The sequence below is a fragment of the Rhinopithecus roxellana genome, chromosome 5, assembly GCF_007565055.1.
Source record: "Rhinopithecus roxellana isolate Shanxi Qingling chromosome 5, ASM756505v1, whole genome shotgun sequence".
Classification (NCBI taxonomy): Eukaryota; Metazoa; Chordata; class Mammalia; order Primates; family Cercopithecidae; genus Rhinopithecus; species Rhinopithecus roxellana.
This window is the reverse complement of record NC_044553.1, coordinates 22,521,788-22,538,861: the sequence shown is the minus strand read 5'-3', so window position 1 is coordinate 22,538,861 and position 17,074 is coordinate 22,521,788. Positions and strand designations below refer to the sequence as shown.

Genomic DNA, 17,074 nt, shown 5'->3' with positions numbered 1-17,074 from the left:
AAATCTTAAATGCATTGCATATTGCTAAGGTAAATGAGCTAATCTGAAAAGGTCACATGCTGTATGATTCCCACTACATGACATTCTGGAAAGGCAAAACTATGATACAGTAAAATGATCAGTGGTTGCCAAAAGTTCAAGGGGAGGGTGGAAAAGAAGGCTACATAGGTGGAGCACAGAAAATTTCTAGGACAGTGAATCTATTTTATGTGATACTGTAATGATGGATACATGTCATTATACATTTGTCAAAATCCACAGAAGGCAGAGCACAAAGAGTGAGCCATAATGTAAACTATGGACTTCAGTTAATAATAACATATTATTATTGCCTCATAAATTGTAACAAATGTTCCTCACTAGCACAATAATTCAAAAATAGGGGAAAATGAGGAGAAGGGGTGAGAAAGTATATGGAAACTTTTGCAGTCAATTTTTCTGTAGATTCAAAATTGCTACAAAAATACTCATTAAACAATTGTGGTATGCAATCAAAGAATATTTACAGGTGAATTTCTAGAACTGAAGGCTTATGTTGGAGAAAAGTTTTTAGATCAACAATCTGAGCTTTTACCTTACAAAACTTGAAAAATTGAGACAAATATACTATTATTAGCATAATAAATCTAGTAACATAAAAGTGTAATGCGTCGTGACCAAGCGGGGTTTATGCCAGCAATGTATAGTTTATTCAGCATTCAAAAATCAATCAATGCAAATGAACCATATCAATAGACTAAAAGAACACTACATTATTATTTTAATGGATGCAAAAAAGCCTTGAAAAATGCAGCATCCTTTCATAATAAAAACTTTCAGTACCCCAATATTCAACAGAAACTTCCTCAACATGATAAAGGACATCCATAAAAACTCATACAGCTAGCATCATACTTAATGGTGAATGAATGCTTTCCCCCTAAGATAGAAAAGACAGCCGGATGTATCCTCAGCCGGATGTATCGTCTCATCACTCCAATTCAACATTACTACTAGAGGTCCTAAACAGTGCACTAAGACAAAAAGGAAGAAAACAGTAAAAGCAAACGGATTGAAAAGAGAAGAAATAAAACTGTTTTTACTCACAGACTGACATGAAATCCCTAAGGTATGCATAAATAAGCTACTGAAACAATAATTTTAGATAATTCTCAAGATAAAAGGTCAATATACAAGAATCCACTGCATTTCCACAAACTAACAGGAAACAAGTAGAAATCAAAACTTAAAGACTAGGACCATTATAACAGAATTTTACAAAACACTAAATTCTTAGGAACAAATCTAATAAAATATACCCAGAATTTGTAGGCTGAAAAGCGTAAACCACTGAAGAGAAAAATCAAAAGAGACCAAAATGGAAAGATATACCATTTTTATCCATCAGAAGTCTCAATTTTGTTAAGATGTCAATTCTCCCCAAACTGATTTATATACAGATTCAAAGGCCTCCAAATCAATATTTCAGCAAGCTTCTTCTTAAATAAATTGACAAATTGTCTTTAAAAATTTCAATGAAAAGAACAAAGGGCCAATAGTATCAAAATATTTTTGAAAAAGAAAAATAAATTCAGGGAACTAACATACTGCCTGATTTCAAGACTTACTATAAAGCTACGATAATTAAGACAAGGTAAGTATTGATGAAAGGATTAATAAAATCAATGAAAACAAAGAGTTCAAAATAACCTACACCTACTCTTTTCAACAAGAGGGCCAATATAATATAATGGAGAAAGGATAGTCATTTTAAGAAAGGTGCTAGAAATTGGATATCATGTGTAAATACATGAATGCTGACTGATACTCCACACCATACACAAAAATCAGCTCAAAATAAATTTATCCCTAAATGTAAAACCTCAAACTATAAAATCTATGCTAGAAAATATGGAAGAAAATCTTTGTAATTCACTAGGCAACGATTCTTAAGTACAACACCAAATGCATGAATAATGGAAAAAAAACTGACAAATTAGAGTTTATTATGTTCAAAGCTTTTGCTCTTCAAAGTACACTGCTATGAGAATGGAAAGCCACATCATAGACTGGGAAAAATATATTTGCAAATACATATCTGCTAAAAGACATATTCTGTGTATATTTAAAAAGCTCTTAAAACTCAATAAATGGAAAACAAAATCCCTAATGACAATTGGACAAAAGATTTGAACAGAAACTTTACTGATGTTTTCTCTATACCAAAGAAGAGCAGGGATAGCACATATGCACATGAAAAGTTGCTCAAGATTATTATTAGTTATCAAAAAACAGATTAAATCCATGCCAAACTACCATTACACATCTATTGGAAAGATTAAACTAAAACAACAACAAAAACTCTGGTAATAAATACTAAGTGTTGGCAAGGAGCTAAACAATGACACTCATAAATTTTTATATTTATATTATCATTGTAATGCAATTTTCTTAGATACTGTCTTTTCCACCACCTTTGCTGATGAAAAGGGCAGTTCCTAAAAAGTTAAACACACTGGGCATGGTAGCTCATGTCTGTGACACCAGCACTTCGGAAGGCCGAGGTGGGTGGATCACGAGGTCAGGAGTTCAAGACCAGCCTGACCAACATGGTGAAACCCGTCTCTACTAAAAATACAAAAATTAGTGGGCGTGGTGGTGTGTGCCTGTAATCCCAGCTATTACGGAAGCTGAGGCAGGAGAATCTCTTGAACCAAGGAGGCTGAGGTTGCAGTGAGCTGAGATAGCGCCAGTGTACTCCAGCCTGGGGACAGAAGGAGACTCCGTCTCAAAAAAAAAAAAAAAAAAAAAAAAGTTAAACACATGATTAGCAATTCCACTCCTGGGAGAATGAAGGCACGTGTCCATATGGCTAAACATATTTGAATGGTGTGGCAGATTTTATACTTACCAAATCTGAAAACAGACCAGATATCTATCAACCAGTGAATGAAAAATTAATGGTACATACATACCAGCAATAGGATACTATTAGGCAGTAAAGAGGAAGCAATGGCCGATCCATGCAACACTGATCACTCTCAAAAGCACTGTGGCAAGTGAAAATGGGACCAAAAAGGCGAAGGGGAGCTGCAAAAATTCAACTTTCATATCTCTTTCAGGAGCTTCTGCTTCGGGGATTGTAATCCGCTGGCAGCCTCTGTGTGGCCCCTTTGGATCAGTCCTCACGTTCATGCTTGTTACCTGAGAAAAAACTTAAATTTGCTTTGGAATTCAACTACTACAGATTTGACATTCTGCATTTAGAAATCGAAAAAAGGATCTGTAAGGAAAGTAACTATTTCTCTCTACTGAGAATAATTTGAACTTTTAGCCTCTCACTGAAGTTAATCACACTTGATCTCTTGAGAAAAAAAATGTTTTTAACATGAAACAATGCTCCACTGAGATTTATCAAACTCTATTTTAATTGTAATTGATTTATACCAAAAGATAAAATGAGTTAATCAGGGCATGCTATTAGAAATACTAGCAAGGGAAGAAAGCAGGGAGGTCGTAGGACTGGAGAGGTGGGGACCCTGGGGAGGTGGTGTTCGGAGACTAGGCGACGGGGCGAGACGAGGCCGGTAGGTGGTGGGAGGCGGCCAGGCCGGAGCCAGCGGGAGGGCCAGGACTGGAGGTTCTCACCCTGCGGTGCCCACCCCGGCCCAGGCCGCCTGCGGCTGAGGAGGAGGAGGAGGAATAGGAGGAGGAAGAAGATCTCCAGATACACTCGGAAGGCAGTGTCACAGAGCTTGGAGCTGAAAGGAATAACAAAACTTGCTCTTAACCATCATCCCTCTCCCAAGAAGCTGGAGGAAATTTCTCCCGCCAGTGACAGTCATGAGAAAGACACAAGTTCCCAAAGCGAGTCTGACATCACAAGAGAATCACCTTTTACATCAGCCGACGCTGGGAATTCACCGTCTGCTTTTCCAAGTTATACAGGCGCAAGGATATCTACTGAAGGCAGGTCGGACTTCCCCTGGGGATATGGTGAACTCGATCAAAATGCCACTGAAAAAGCCTAGGCAATATTCACAGCCGTCGATGAACTCTTGTATGAGCAGAAGTTGAGTGTGGATACCAAGAGTCTACAAGAAGAGTGCCAACAGTGGATAGCTAGCTTTCCTCACCTCAGGATTCTAGGTAGGCAGATAATCACTCCCAGTGAAGGTTATAGAATGTATCCTAGATCCCCCTCTGCTGTTTCAGCTTCATATGAAACAACCTTGTCTCAAGAGATTCTACTATATTTGGTATAAGGGGAAAGAAGTTACGTTTTTCATCTTCGTATGCTCATAAAGCATCTTCTATTGCCAAATCCTCCAGCTTTTGTTCTATGGAAAGAGACGAGGTAGACTCTATAATCATCTCGGAAGGAGTAATTGAGGAATACCTAGCATTTGATCACACAGATATGGAAGAGGGATTTCATGGGAAGAAATCAGGAGCAGCTACAGAGAACCAGAAATGAGGGTATCCTCCCATTGCTCCATTTTACTGCATGAAAGAAGATGTCCTTGTTTATGTGTTTGACAATGTATGGAGCAAGGTTGTGAGCTGTATGGAGCAGTTGACACGAAGTCACTGGGAAGGATTTGCCTCTGATGATGAGAGTAATGTTGCAGTTACCAGACCCGATTCAGAGAGTTCTTGTGTGCTGAGTGAACCACATCCTTTGGTGTTACTGTGCGTGCCACAGTCTAAGGTACTGTCCGTTACCTCAAATCCGATGAGTCTCTGTGAAGCAAGCAGTCATCAGCCAAAGGTGAATGGTCTCTTGGTTCATGGGATGCCTCTACAGGCAAGAAATAGCTCCCTAATGGACAAGCTCCTAGATCTTGATGACAAGCTACTTCTGAGGCCTGGTTCCAGTACCATCCTTTCAATTCGAAATTGGCAAAATCGAGCTGTGGAATTTAGTACATCATCTCTGTCATACACAGTGCAGTCTACCAAGAGAGGCAATCCATCGCCACGAATCTTTCATCCGATCAGCACAAGGCATTCACGTGCTGGAATACCAAGACGTGTGGAAGAAATCCTTAGAGGAGCCCCAGTCCCAGCGGCATCAGAATGAAGTGGCACAGCTAAAGTGGAACATGTGAGTACTGTGGGGACACAAAGACAGACGACGCCCCGTGGTGACTCCAGTCAAGCTCCAAGTGCGGTGGTGGATGAACCTAACTATCAGCAGCCACTTTGGGAGGCCAAGGAGGGTGGATCACGAGGTCAGGAGATCGAGACCATCCTGGCTAACACAGCAAAACCCCGTCTCTACTAAAAATACAAGAAATTAGCCAGGCATGGTGGCAGGCACCTGTAGTCCCAGCTATTTGGAAGGCTGAGGCAGGAGAATGGCATGAACCGGGGAGGCGGAGCTTGCAGTGAGCCGAGATTGCACTCCAGCCTGGGTGACAGAGAGAGCCTCCATCTCAAAAAATAAAAATAAAAAATAAAAGAAAAGCTCCTTTTGCCCGACTTTTTCTCAGGCCCAACACAGTTCAATCATTTTTGGTTGAGTGACCTACTTCCTAGAATGGTCTTGATAGTTGGAGAGAGAAAAGGTAGGGGGAATACTAGTTTGGCAGACTTAAAACTTTATCTAGAGGCTTAACTCAGAATAAAAGTTGAGTTTCCAACAACAACAACAAAAATACTAGCAAGGGAATACAGTTGATACGACTAGCAATGAGCAGGTATGAAAGATTATTTTAAAATTTCAAACAAAATAAATTTTAAATTGGTTTTTTTTGTTTTAAAAATTACTTAGAAAATAAAACTACCTAGGCCTAAATGGATTAAAATTTTATTCTTTTACATAATCCTTTTCATACCCAGAGCATATCATTTTCTCTTAAAATATACACCGAGTACCACCTGTACTTTGGTCAATGACAACCATTATTCATTTGCACACAGGGAATTCTGCCTTGGTTTGAGCCATGTCTCTGCACACAGGAGAAAATGCTTATTTACAATTGCTACTCAACTGCTACAGCAGCAGGAAGGGTGCCTCGGTGTGTTGTTATCCTTATTTCTCTGGGTTTTCACTCTTCCTTAATTGTTTCCCAGGGTACCCGTTTTTATTTCTAGGGAACCAGGCATTGCCAGGAAGGGTAAAGCCTAGGCCCCATGGTTTTAGGACTGAAGGACTTCATGGAGGCAGAATCATTCCAGTATAGCAATCCCGACAACACCATTTCTTGATTTTCCCTCACAGGCATAACAAACACCCTGAGATAAGTGAAAAATAATTAGAAATAGCAGCAAAGAGATGATGGTGAAGAGGAACTATTTAAGAAATAATGAACAAGATTTAATAGAGACACTGATATCAGATTGAACATATATCCATATCTAGATATACTGAGTGAAATCTAATGGCTTCAAAGACAGAACTATAAAATTATTCAAAAAGGAAAAGCAGAATGTCTACAAAGGAATAAGGAACAGGTTGATAACAGACACTGCAACAGCTATCTTGGAGGCAAGGGCGTAAGAAATCAATATTGGAAGATTGAAACTTACATTTTATTAAATTTTTATTTTGTGTGTGTGTTTAATTTATTCAACAAATCCTATAACCCTATTTGCCAGTGATGAAGTGAGTTTGGCCAGTCACATCAGCAGAGAAGAACATGAAACAGTGGCAAGAGCACAGAATTTAGTGTCAAAATAGTTGCGTTCAAATCTTTGCTAGACCACTTCATAGCCATGTCACTTTGAGAAGGTCACTTACCAAATAGTTATAGACATGAGGGATTGTTGGACATAATTCTTGCCCTAAATAATCTCTTACAAACTACTTAGGAGAAAAGATATACATGCATATAGTGGAAAACAACATGGGATTGCTAAGTAATAAAATATATAAAAGTGTCCCTACTCTATAGATAAAACAACAGAGGGGTTCTATGTGTGGTTAACAAAGATAATCATTGTTGATTGAATCTATTTCTCTTGGACGCTCAAATTTTATAATTCATTTTTAATATTTCATATTTAAACATCACAAATGAATATGGAAGAAATATAAAAAATATTTTAAAAAGGCAAAATATCTCCTGATCTCATTATTTTGAAGACTGTATAACTAAGACTGGGTAAGATGAATATAAGAAAAGGAAATTACAGACCCAATAAAGCAATATTTGAATCTACCATGAACAAATGGAATTTATCCTAGAAACTTGAGGATAGGACGTTTGAACAAAAGACAGTCTTACAATACAATTCATCATTAATGGCCTCATGAAAGAACCATGATTACTTTTTAAAAGCAGGAAAAAGTATATGCTACTAAGGTCTTTTTAACACAAACCTATATAAAATATTACTTTTAAGAAACTTCAGAAATATTTTCTTAAAAGTCTGAAAAAAGATGAAGATTCTCTGCTGTTTTTCATTTTGTATTAGAGGCACTAGATATAAAAATAAGAACAGAAATAAAAAGAAGCTGTATAAGGGATATTATTTTTGTAACATTTACCAATAATTCCAAGAATCATTGATAAACTATGGGAACTAATAAGAGAGAGAATCGGCTGGGTGCGGTGGCTCATGCCTGTAATCCCAGCACTTTGGGAGGCTGAGGTGGGCAGATCACAAGGTCAAGAGATCGAGACCAACCTGGCCAACATAGTGAAACCCCATCTCTACTAAAAGTACAAAAATTAGCTGGGCATGGTGGCGTGCACCTGTAGTCCCAGCTTCTTGGGAGGCTGAGGCAAGAGAATCGCTTAAACCCGGGAGGTGGAGGTTGCAGTGAGCCAAGATCATACCACTGCACTCCAGCCTGGTGACAGAGGGAGACTCTGTCTCAAAAAAAAAGTGTCTAGCTAGTTAGTTTGATTACAGATCTACAGACCATAGTCAACATTTGTCCATTATCCTAGAAATAAAAGATGAGAAAAAGTAATAGTAAATAAAATACTATTTAAAACAGAAAAAGGTCACAAATGACCTAGGAATTAATTATACAAGTAATGAACAAGACTTTTATAGAGAAATTTAAAACTGCTTTAGAGGACACAGCATCATATAAATGGAACTACAGTATCATGCTCAGGAAGACACGGCAATGTTGTAAAGGTGCTCCTATGTCCGAGTTAACCTGTAAATTCAATGCAGATGGAAAAAGAATTTTCAGGAAACCTTGAAAATTTACTTAAGATTCACATGAAGTAAAAGAAACTATGAAAACATTTTCAAATTTTTGAAAAAGAAGAACAAGGCTGTAGGGCTGTTATGTGGGGTGGAATCAGCTGCACTGTCTAGCACAGCCTAGTACAAAGCCATGAAAGTGGCTTTCTTTCACAAAAGAAAGTGCAGAAAGGATGCTGCATTCAGAACTGAATCCTGGAACAGTTTTGAGTCCAGAAGCAAACCCATGTGCATAGGACTTTGGTATATAGTTAAAAAATAAACAGTAAAAATGATGAAGAAATGGAGCGCTTTATAAATACTTCTGGGAAAAATTAACTCATTATAGATAACTATACCATATATAACAACTGTAAGTGGATTGGGCCTTAAAGTGAAATTTAAGATTATACAATTGATAGAAAGGAATGTAGGAAAATATTTTATTACCCTATCTTTTAAACAAAACTCAGAGAGTAAAGCACTAAGGGAAAATTAATGGATGTGACTAAATCACAATTAAAGGTTTTATTCAATGAAGGCCATCACAGGTAAAGGTAGCAGACAAATAAATGACCAGGAATAGTATTTTTTATGTCTACATCTGTCAAGTGATAAACATCTATTATATATGTAAGTATACTGTAACTCATAAAGTAACAATGGGCTGAGGATCGGAATGGACAATTTGCAGAAAGGTACAGCCAAACATCTAATGCGTGTGTGAAGGACCTACTTCACTAGTAGCTAGAGAAATGGAATCGAAACAACTGAGAGATACCATTTGTTAAAATTGTGAAAGGTGGGTATTCTGGAGAGCTGATGGAGTGAAGCTAAACAATGTTGCTTGTGGGGATATAAATTGATGCAGCCATTTTAGATAACAATTGGCACTATTTATTGAAACCAAATGTAGTTATGTGTTATAATTCACTTGTCTCATCCTTGGTTTTATACTCCTAAGAAACTCTCATATATAACATAAGAAAATACATATGGGGATGTCATCCAGCGTTTATTTCTTTTTAAGAGAAAGAGTTAGAAATAACCTAGGTGTTTGTCAATAGGATGGCAAGTATGCTTTACGGCATAAGATCAATAACCTACGTGTTCATCAACAAGATGGTAAATATCTTACCCATAAGATGGGGCATGTTTATGATGCAATACTATACTACAGACACAATGAAACTGACATGTAACAACATGGGGGAATCTTAAAAACACAACTGCATGAATGAGGAAATGCAACTAAATAGATATCAAAATACCATTTATTTAACTTCACAAGCACAAAAATACTTTTTCTTCACGAACACAATGTAAGAAATGAGGTGTGGAGGGAGATACAATAAATCCATGAGAGGGTGCTCACAGGGGAAATGTGAATGGGATACAGAGTGCTTGGGAGCCTGTTACCGATTCTTCAGACACCAGGGTTATGATCTTTGTTAATATTCCTGCTTCCCCTCTGGACTCAACCCTTTTCCATATGACAACTCAGTGTCTTTGACTCATTCTATTAGCAAAATAAGGGTGCAGGAAAATAAGTTTTAAAACTGTTATTTTAGATTCATGTGTCCATGTGCAGGTTTTCAAAATTTTAGGTTCAGGGGTTCATGTCCCAATTTGTTCAGGGGTACATGTCCAGATTTGTTCAGGGGTACACGTGCAGGTAAACTTGTGTCATGGAGGTTTGCTCTACAGATTATTTTGTCACTCAGATACTATGCCAACAGTTTTATTTTTTATTTATTTATTTATTTTTTTTATCCTCTCCCTCCCCGCAACTTTCAGGTAGATCCCCAATGTCTGTTTTTTCTCTCTTTGTGTCCATGTGTTCTCATCATTTAGCTCCACTTGCGAGAACATGTAGTATTTTTTTATTATTATTTCTACATTAGTTTCCTAAGAATAATGGCCTCCAGCTGCATCTATGTTCCTTCAAAGGATCTCGTTCTTTTTAATGATTGCATAGTATTCCATGATGTATATGTATCCATGTATCACATTTTCTTTATCCAGTCTACCACTGATGGGCATTTAGGTTGATCCCATGTCTTTGCTATTGTGGATAGAGTTACAATGAACATACACCGGCCATGTGTCTTTAATGTAGAACAATTTATATTCCTTTGGGTATATACTCAGTAATGGGATTGCTGGGTCGAATGTTAGTTCTGTTTTTAGCTCTTTGAGGAGTTGCCACCCTGCGAAAAAGCAGTTTTATTTATCTCAAGAAAACATAGTCAATGAATACTCTTAATAGATGACATGATTTTGTACTTGTCAATTTTGGTTTTCTTTAGAAGGAGCATGCATCCCCATGTGGATAATTGCCATCTGTGCCATAGCTTTAGCATTTTGTATCCTTGAACCTCCTTCTTAACCTAAAGATACATAACCTGAAAAGGCCTAACAAATGAAAATCCTTTAATTCTTGACATAGACGAAGCTCAGCCTAATTGTGAGGACCAAAGGTTAAAAATAATCATAATTCAAACTTAAGAGTCTTGAGTGGGAGATGCCTCCACAATTACTTACTAAAATTTTTCCTGTCTTTAAGGATATATTTTTGAAAAAGAAAAATAGGAAAACTGCAAATATTGATATTGCACTAAAGGGAAGAAAATTATAGTTACTGCCTGGTAAAAGGAAGCTTGTTGTTTATACAGGACTTCAAAAACTTTAGATCTATTGTCTATATATAAAGAAGAGTTGGCTGGGTGTGGTGGCTCATGCTTGTAATCCCAGCACTTTGGGAGGCTGAGGTGGGTGGATCACGAGGTCAGGAAATCAAGAACATCCTGGCTAACATGGTGAAACCCCATCTCTACTAAAAAATATGAAAAATTAGCCAGGCATGGTGGTGGGTGCCTGTAGTCCCAGCTACTCAGGAGGCTGAGGCAGGAGAATGGCGTGAACCTGGGAGGCAGAGCTTGCCACTGCACTCCAGCCTGGGTGAGAGAGCGAGACTCTGTCTCAAAAAAAAAAAAAAAAAAAAAAAAAGAAGTGTTATGCATATCAAGTCAGTGATTTCCAATATGAAAAGTAAATGTTTATAGTTTTCATCATAAGAAGAAATTTCATTATTAGCTTCCACATTCCTGTACTTAAGGAATAACAAGAGATTTCCAGCAAACCATTTCTTGTGTGTTAAGAATGATTGACTCCCTTATGTTTTGTGGGTTTTATTAAAAATTTCTATTTTGCTGCTAATTATGTTTTCACCTTGTTTGGGACTAACATATGTAAACCTGACTCTTGTATTTAGAAATGCATAAAGCGTGGAAATGGGGATGGCAATGTAGTGTTTCTGAGTAACAAAGGCACAACCTGACCTGACAACTTAACACTCATCCAGTTCTATGGTAAATACAACCATATTACATAGTGTGCCTCAATCTGCAGGAATCTTAGGTCATGACCATTCTAGAGGTCTTTGGATCACCTGTTGTGCTCTCAACGGTGTTTTGTTTCCACCTGAACATCCCAAGTGAAGTCATCATTGGTGTTTGTGTTTATGGTTCTCCTGAGTTTCATGATAACAATTTGAAAATGTCAACATCTGAGTTTTATGAGATTAGATTATGCATGATCCTCTATTTTTCTTATTCATCTTCAGTAAGATTTGCTGCAAAAAAAATGAAATTTACCATCTTTGCCAAATTGTTACAAGTTTTCTGAGCCCACAAAATTTGCATCATCAGTTTATCCTGCTATGGACTTGGCTAGTAACATTATTTCAACTTCTGCTTTTCTGAAAACAAAAAAACGAAAAACAAAAAAACAAACAAAAAAACACAGTAGAATGAAAGAGAAGAGGGGAAATTAATAGTTGATCATCCCCAATATTTTCAAATGTGTTCATATTACTTTAATTTTAGCCAAAAATGCAGCACTCTCCCTATTTGACAGATGATAAAATGCAAGTCCCTAAAGTCAAACATTCTCAACATCAGCCATGAAAAGATTAAGAGTTGAGATTTGATCTAGTTCTGAGTTTCCAAACCCTGGTGATACCATTGCCCCATTCTGAAAAGAAGAGACAAAGGAAAACAGATTTTTATGTTCTTAATTTTTTATTTTAAAGAATAAAACACACACTTTCAGGCTCCACTTTATACAATTCACCCTTCTCTCTCCTGCTGATGAAATAATCCACTGCTTCAGAGAGAGCAGTGTAATAGGTCCAGGTACTAGAGTGTCATTATGCTGCCACACTCTCAGGAAGGGCACTTCTGTCCTAATGGGACGTTAGGACAAGTCACTGAGTGTATCCCTGAACTGCAGAGAACTCCAGAAGTCTCACTTGTTGCAAATACTTTTCATAATAGCATTGAGCAATTTGTAATGATATAACATGCCTGACATGGTTGCAGATTTGTTGACAGATTATCAGAAAGAGCATTATATTGTTCATTTGACTCTTGATTCATAAGTTCTTTTACACTTGGAAAAATAGAAGGTTGAAATCTCATATAGCTTCCTGCATTTTTGACATTATATCAGACCCACATATTTGTGCAGGCCAGGTGTGCTAGGAAGTGGCAGGCAACTACATTGGTCTTGGAAATGACTAACAATTATAGATGAATTAATCTAATACACAGTCAAGGTGATGTGTATCAGACATTGGTTATTTAAACACATTTTTCTCTTTAAAATACAAAACATACATATTTCCCGCATGAAATAGAAAATGTTTTCTGTGGTATAATTTTTAAATTATTATAAAGCATTTACAACACTGTTTGACACATACTTAAAACAACAATAACAGCTACTATTTATTGAGTGCTTAATATGTTCCAGGTACTTCATGTATAGGTGGGCATCACCATATCCATTTTACTGATGACACAATTTTTTTGTGGTTAAGTAAGTGGCAGAGCTGGGAGTTTTCATTTATTCAACAAATATTTTTGAATGCCTTGCACTAGGCATATGACTATCTGAACAGCATGATGTGTTATATTTTTCTGTGAAGTATTGTATGTATGAATTATCTGCATTTTATGATGTGTCAAAATATTTTATCCTGATATATGCATTGGGAGCAAGAAAATGTTGGTTCAGATTCAAGTACTTTATTCAAGGAAACTGGGAGGCTCATTTTATTCCCAAATCACTGGATTTTAGTTTACAGAACTCCTCTCCCTCCATTCTCTCCCTATACTCCTTACCAGAAGTGACCTCTCTCTGGGACACCTGCCAACTTCCTGTCATTACTTTAGGATTGGCTCCTGGCCTCCCTTCTTCATTATTCCAAATCCAAGCCATTTGCCAACATTTTGGTCTTAGAGCCTCAACTTCTTCAGCACAGTAACTTGCAACAGCACTCCATTTCATATGGGTCTGGTTATATACAATTTTGCTAAGCTTCCAAGAGTTTTTCCAACTTCCAAATCTTCAGTCCAGAGCTTTGTCTTCTGGTGACATCTTTATGTGTTACTTTTCCTATTGTCTTCTGTCAGCTGAGCCTACTCTTATCACCACTGTCAAGTGGCTAGCATTAAATGAATAAACAATTTCCTATTTGCCAGGAACTACTCTAAGCTCTTTAAAACGATCTCATTGCATCTTCACAACAACTTAATCTTGTCCAGCTCAGAGCTGGAGAGAGCTGGGATTTGAATCAAGATTTCCATAACTCCAAATATAAATTTCTTATTCATGTTTTAGTGTCGCTTAATTCTTAGGTCTACTTCTTACTTTATTTGCCTCCCTGCCCACCATCAGATGCTTCAGTTGTGTTCTTGCTGACACCCCAGAGTTGCTTCCTTCTTTGACTTTCCAGTGACTACCATGTCACTCCTTGGTTCTGAATAAATGTGACTTCTGCTTCTGCTTTCTCCACTTGCAACTGGTAACCAGTACTGCAGAACACTGATTTTCAGATTACATTTAACACCCAGGTTTTAAAATTAATATACTGGGTTGGAAGATGCATTCACAAAATGCCAATATAATGTAGGCTACATTACATGTAGTGAGGCTAAAAGCTCTTTGGGGAAATATTTGTTATATATAACAATTTTTGTTACTCATCTGGGAAACATATTATAAATGAATGAGTGGTGATATACAGTGTATTTACAGGTTAAAATGCTTTTAAAAGCAACTGCTTTAAGAAAGCGTTGTGACTGAGACCATGGGTTTCACTGCAACTTTATAACATCCCACTTCCACTTGATCTCTTTTATTTACAGCCCGTTGGCTAGCTCAATACCTATTCTTGCTGGTCTCAGAATTCTGTTTTCTTCAAGCCATATTTGACCCTCTTACACCAGCAGGAGGTCTTTCTCCTATCTTATTAAGAAGCTTCCAGCTGGGCGTGATAGTTCATGCCTATAATCCTAGCACTTTGGGAGGCCGAGGCAGGTGGATTGCCTGAGGTCAAGAGTTTGAGACCAGCCTGGTCAACATGGCAAAATCCGGTCTCTACTAAAAATACAAAAATTAGCCAGGCGTGGTGGTGAATGCCTGTAATCCTAGCTACTCCGGAGGCTGAGGCGGGAGAATTGCTTGAACCCAGGAGGCGGAGGTTGCAGTGAGACCAGACTGCGCCACTTCACTCCAGCCTGGGCATAAGAGCAAAACTCCATTATCAGGGGGAAAAAAAAAAAAGGAAATTTCCACTACTTTTCTCCTTTCATGATTTATTGGTATCCTCTTTCTCCCTGGGTAATTGTATGCCACAGTTCAGAGACTAACGGTTTCTTATTTACATAATAAAATGGTCACCTTGGTCCTCCATGCTCTGCCACCCATCTATCATGCCTCCTCCCCAAACTCAATCTCCCTCAGCTTCCATCCGTTGGCCTTGACTCTGCCCAGTGCAACCTTTACTTGAAACGCTCTGCCTAGTAACTGTGCCATTCCGACCTGTGTTGAATGCTATCCTTGAAAGACAAATTATCTCTTTCCTTAAGCCAAAAACCATTTCTTTCCTTTTCCTGTTCCTATGATCTCTTTTGGTTTGTTTTATTTCTCAGATACCACTCTCTGGATTGTCACACAGCTAAATCATGTGCACGCCACCACTTCACCACTAGATTATAAACCATTAGCTACATTCCAAGTCTTATTCCTCTTTGCATCCCCTTTAGTGACTTTAGGAAAATGCAATGCCCAATCTGGGGTCTTTTGGGGCTCAAGAAAACAGACTTGCATGACTGCTATGGGCTAGGCATGGCTCTTGAAAGGATACAAGCCACGAAACACGCAGCACGCCAACAGAGCAGCATCAGCCTTTTCTTTTTACTAAGAAGGATCGTTACAGAAGTCAAATCTCTGGTTAAGGGCTATGCTTTCGGAGCTCTCCTTAGGTGTGAGGAAAGGAAACTAGCCCAGACAAGTACAGGAGCTCCATATTCCAACTAGGAACCAATATTTTCTGGAACAGTTCCTAGTTTAGCCTCCAGGGTCCCTGAAAAGGTCATGTATCTCCCATTATAAGAGTCACCAGTATGGCATACACCTCGTTCCTTTGTACCTCCTTTTAGTTGGATACAATTCCCCAGTTAGGGGTCACTTTCACCGTAAACAATGTTACCTACTAACAGCTGACATCCCAACTCTTATCAGATATCCCGGCAGAACAGAGAAAGTTAACCCAAAGACAGTGCCAAATGTGCCTGGAGAGGAAGAGGCACATTTTTGTTTGTTAACCCTTAGCCACAGAAGAGAACTAGTATCCACTGAGTGTCCTTCATGGTAGGTTGTTTTCCATATATTGTCTCTTTCTACGCTTACAATAATTCTACAAAGTATTCTTCATTCATATTTTACAGATGAGGAAATGGAGGTCCAGAGAGGTTAAGTAACACCCTAGATTACATTTTAGAGCTAGCAGGTTACAGAAATAACCATCTGTCTGGCTTCAAAATATTTTTCTAGCCCATGTTGCCTAATTCAGCAGCAGACAGAAGGCATGCAATAAATATTTGTTAGTAATAACGGTCTTTATCTTTGACTAGCTTAATGCCAGCATTGCATTATTTTGAATGGGATTTTTTGTCCCCCCAGATACAGATAGGTTTATCTTGGAATGGTTATTTCTGAAGTCTAGGGTAATTAAAATAGGATATGATGTCTGTTTTCAAAATGGCCTCACAGCAAGTAAGCAACAGAACTAAAACTTTCCGTCAGTTTCTGTCAGTTCAATTACTCTGAGCCTTAGTTTCTTTAGATAATAAAGGGATTGGATTTGATCATCTCCAATGCCTTTCTCATCTTTAATATCCTGTAAAAAGAAAGTCTGATTATCTCTCTGCTGTACCTGGCAAACCTAGGCGGCCAATTAGGAAGCAAGGATAAAGGTACCTAAAATGTCTACTTTCTTTTCCTTTTTATATAATGAATGGCTGTGGCCAGGACCCTCTTGTTTCTGGGATAAGTCTCTTATTTGAAAAGAACATTTAACACAGACGATTTTCAAAGTATATGGGTTTTTTGTCCATCAAAAAAGAAAGCACACACTCCAACCAGTGAAATCAGAGAACTGACCTCTGGAAAGCAACCAGCATCTGAAGGGAGTATTTTAAGCACATCCAGTGTTCATTCTAAACGTGTGTTACCTTCACTGTATAAGAGTCTGGGGTTTATAAGTGAGGAAATACCATCTTATATGCAAAGAGGATCACACAACTGTGGCAGAATAGAAATTACTTTTTCAAATTTTCTAAAATAAAATCTCAAAAGAAATATCTATTTCTATAAGACCTTATTGTCATTCTCTCTAAAGTCACTCATCTAGTTATTTTAAACTGGTTCTGAAACACAATCATACATTCAAAAACCTAGTAACAGGCTATCTTGAATGCACTAGAGCAGTAAATGTTAGTTTCGATTAAACATTTATCCAAAGGATATTATTTCACTCTCTTAAGCCTCATTGAGGTTCATTATTAGAAAACATGCCTTCAATATCTCATTTTATATT

At 37.7% G+C, this 17,074-nt stretch overlaps 1 pseudogene; it reads left to right on the top strand.

Annotated features, from left to right (window-relative positions):
- LOC104660847 overlaps window positions 1-5,508 on the top strand; it is a 29,900-nt pseudogene extending 24,392 nt beyond the window's left edge.
- The last annotated feature ends 11,566 nt before the right edge of the window (window positions 5,509-17,074 follow it).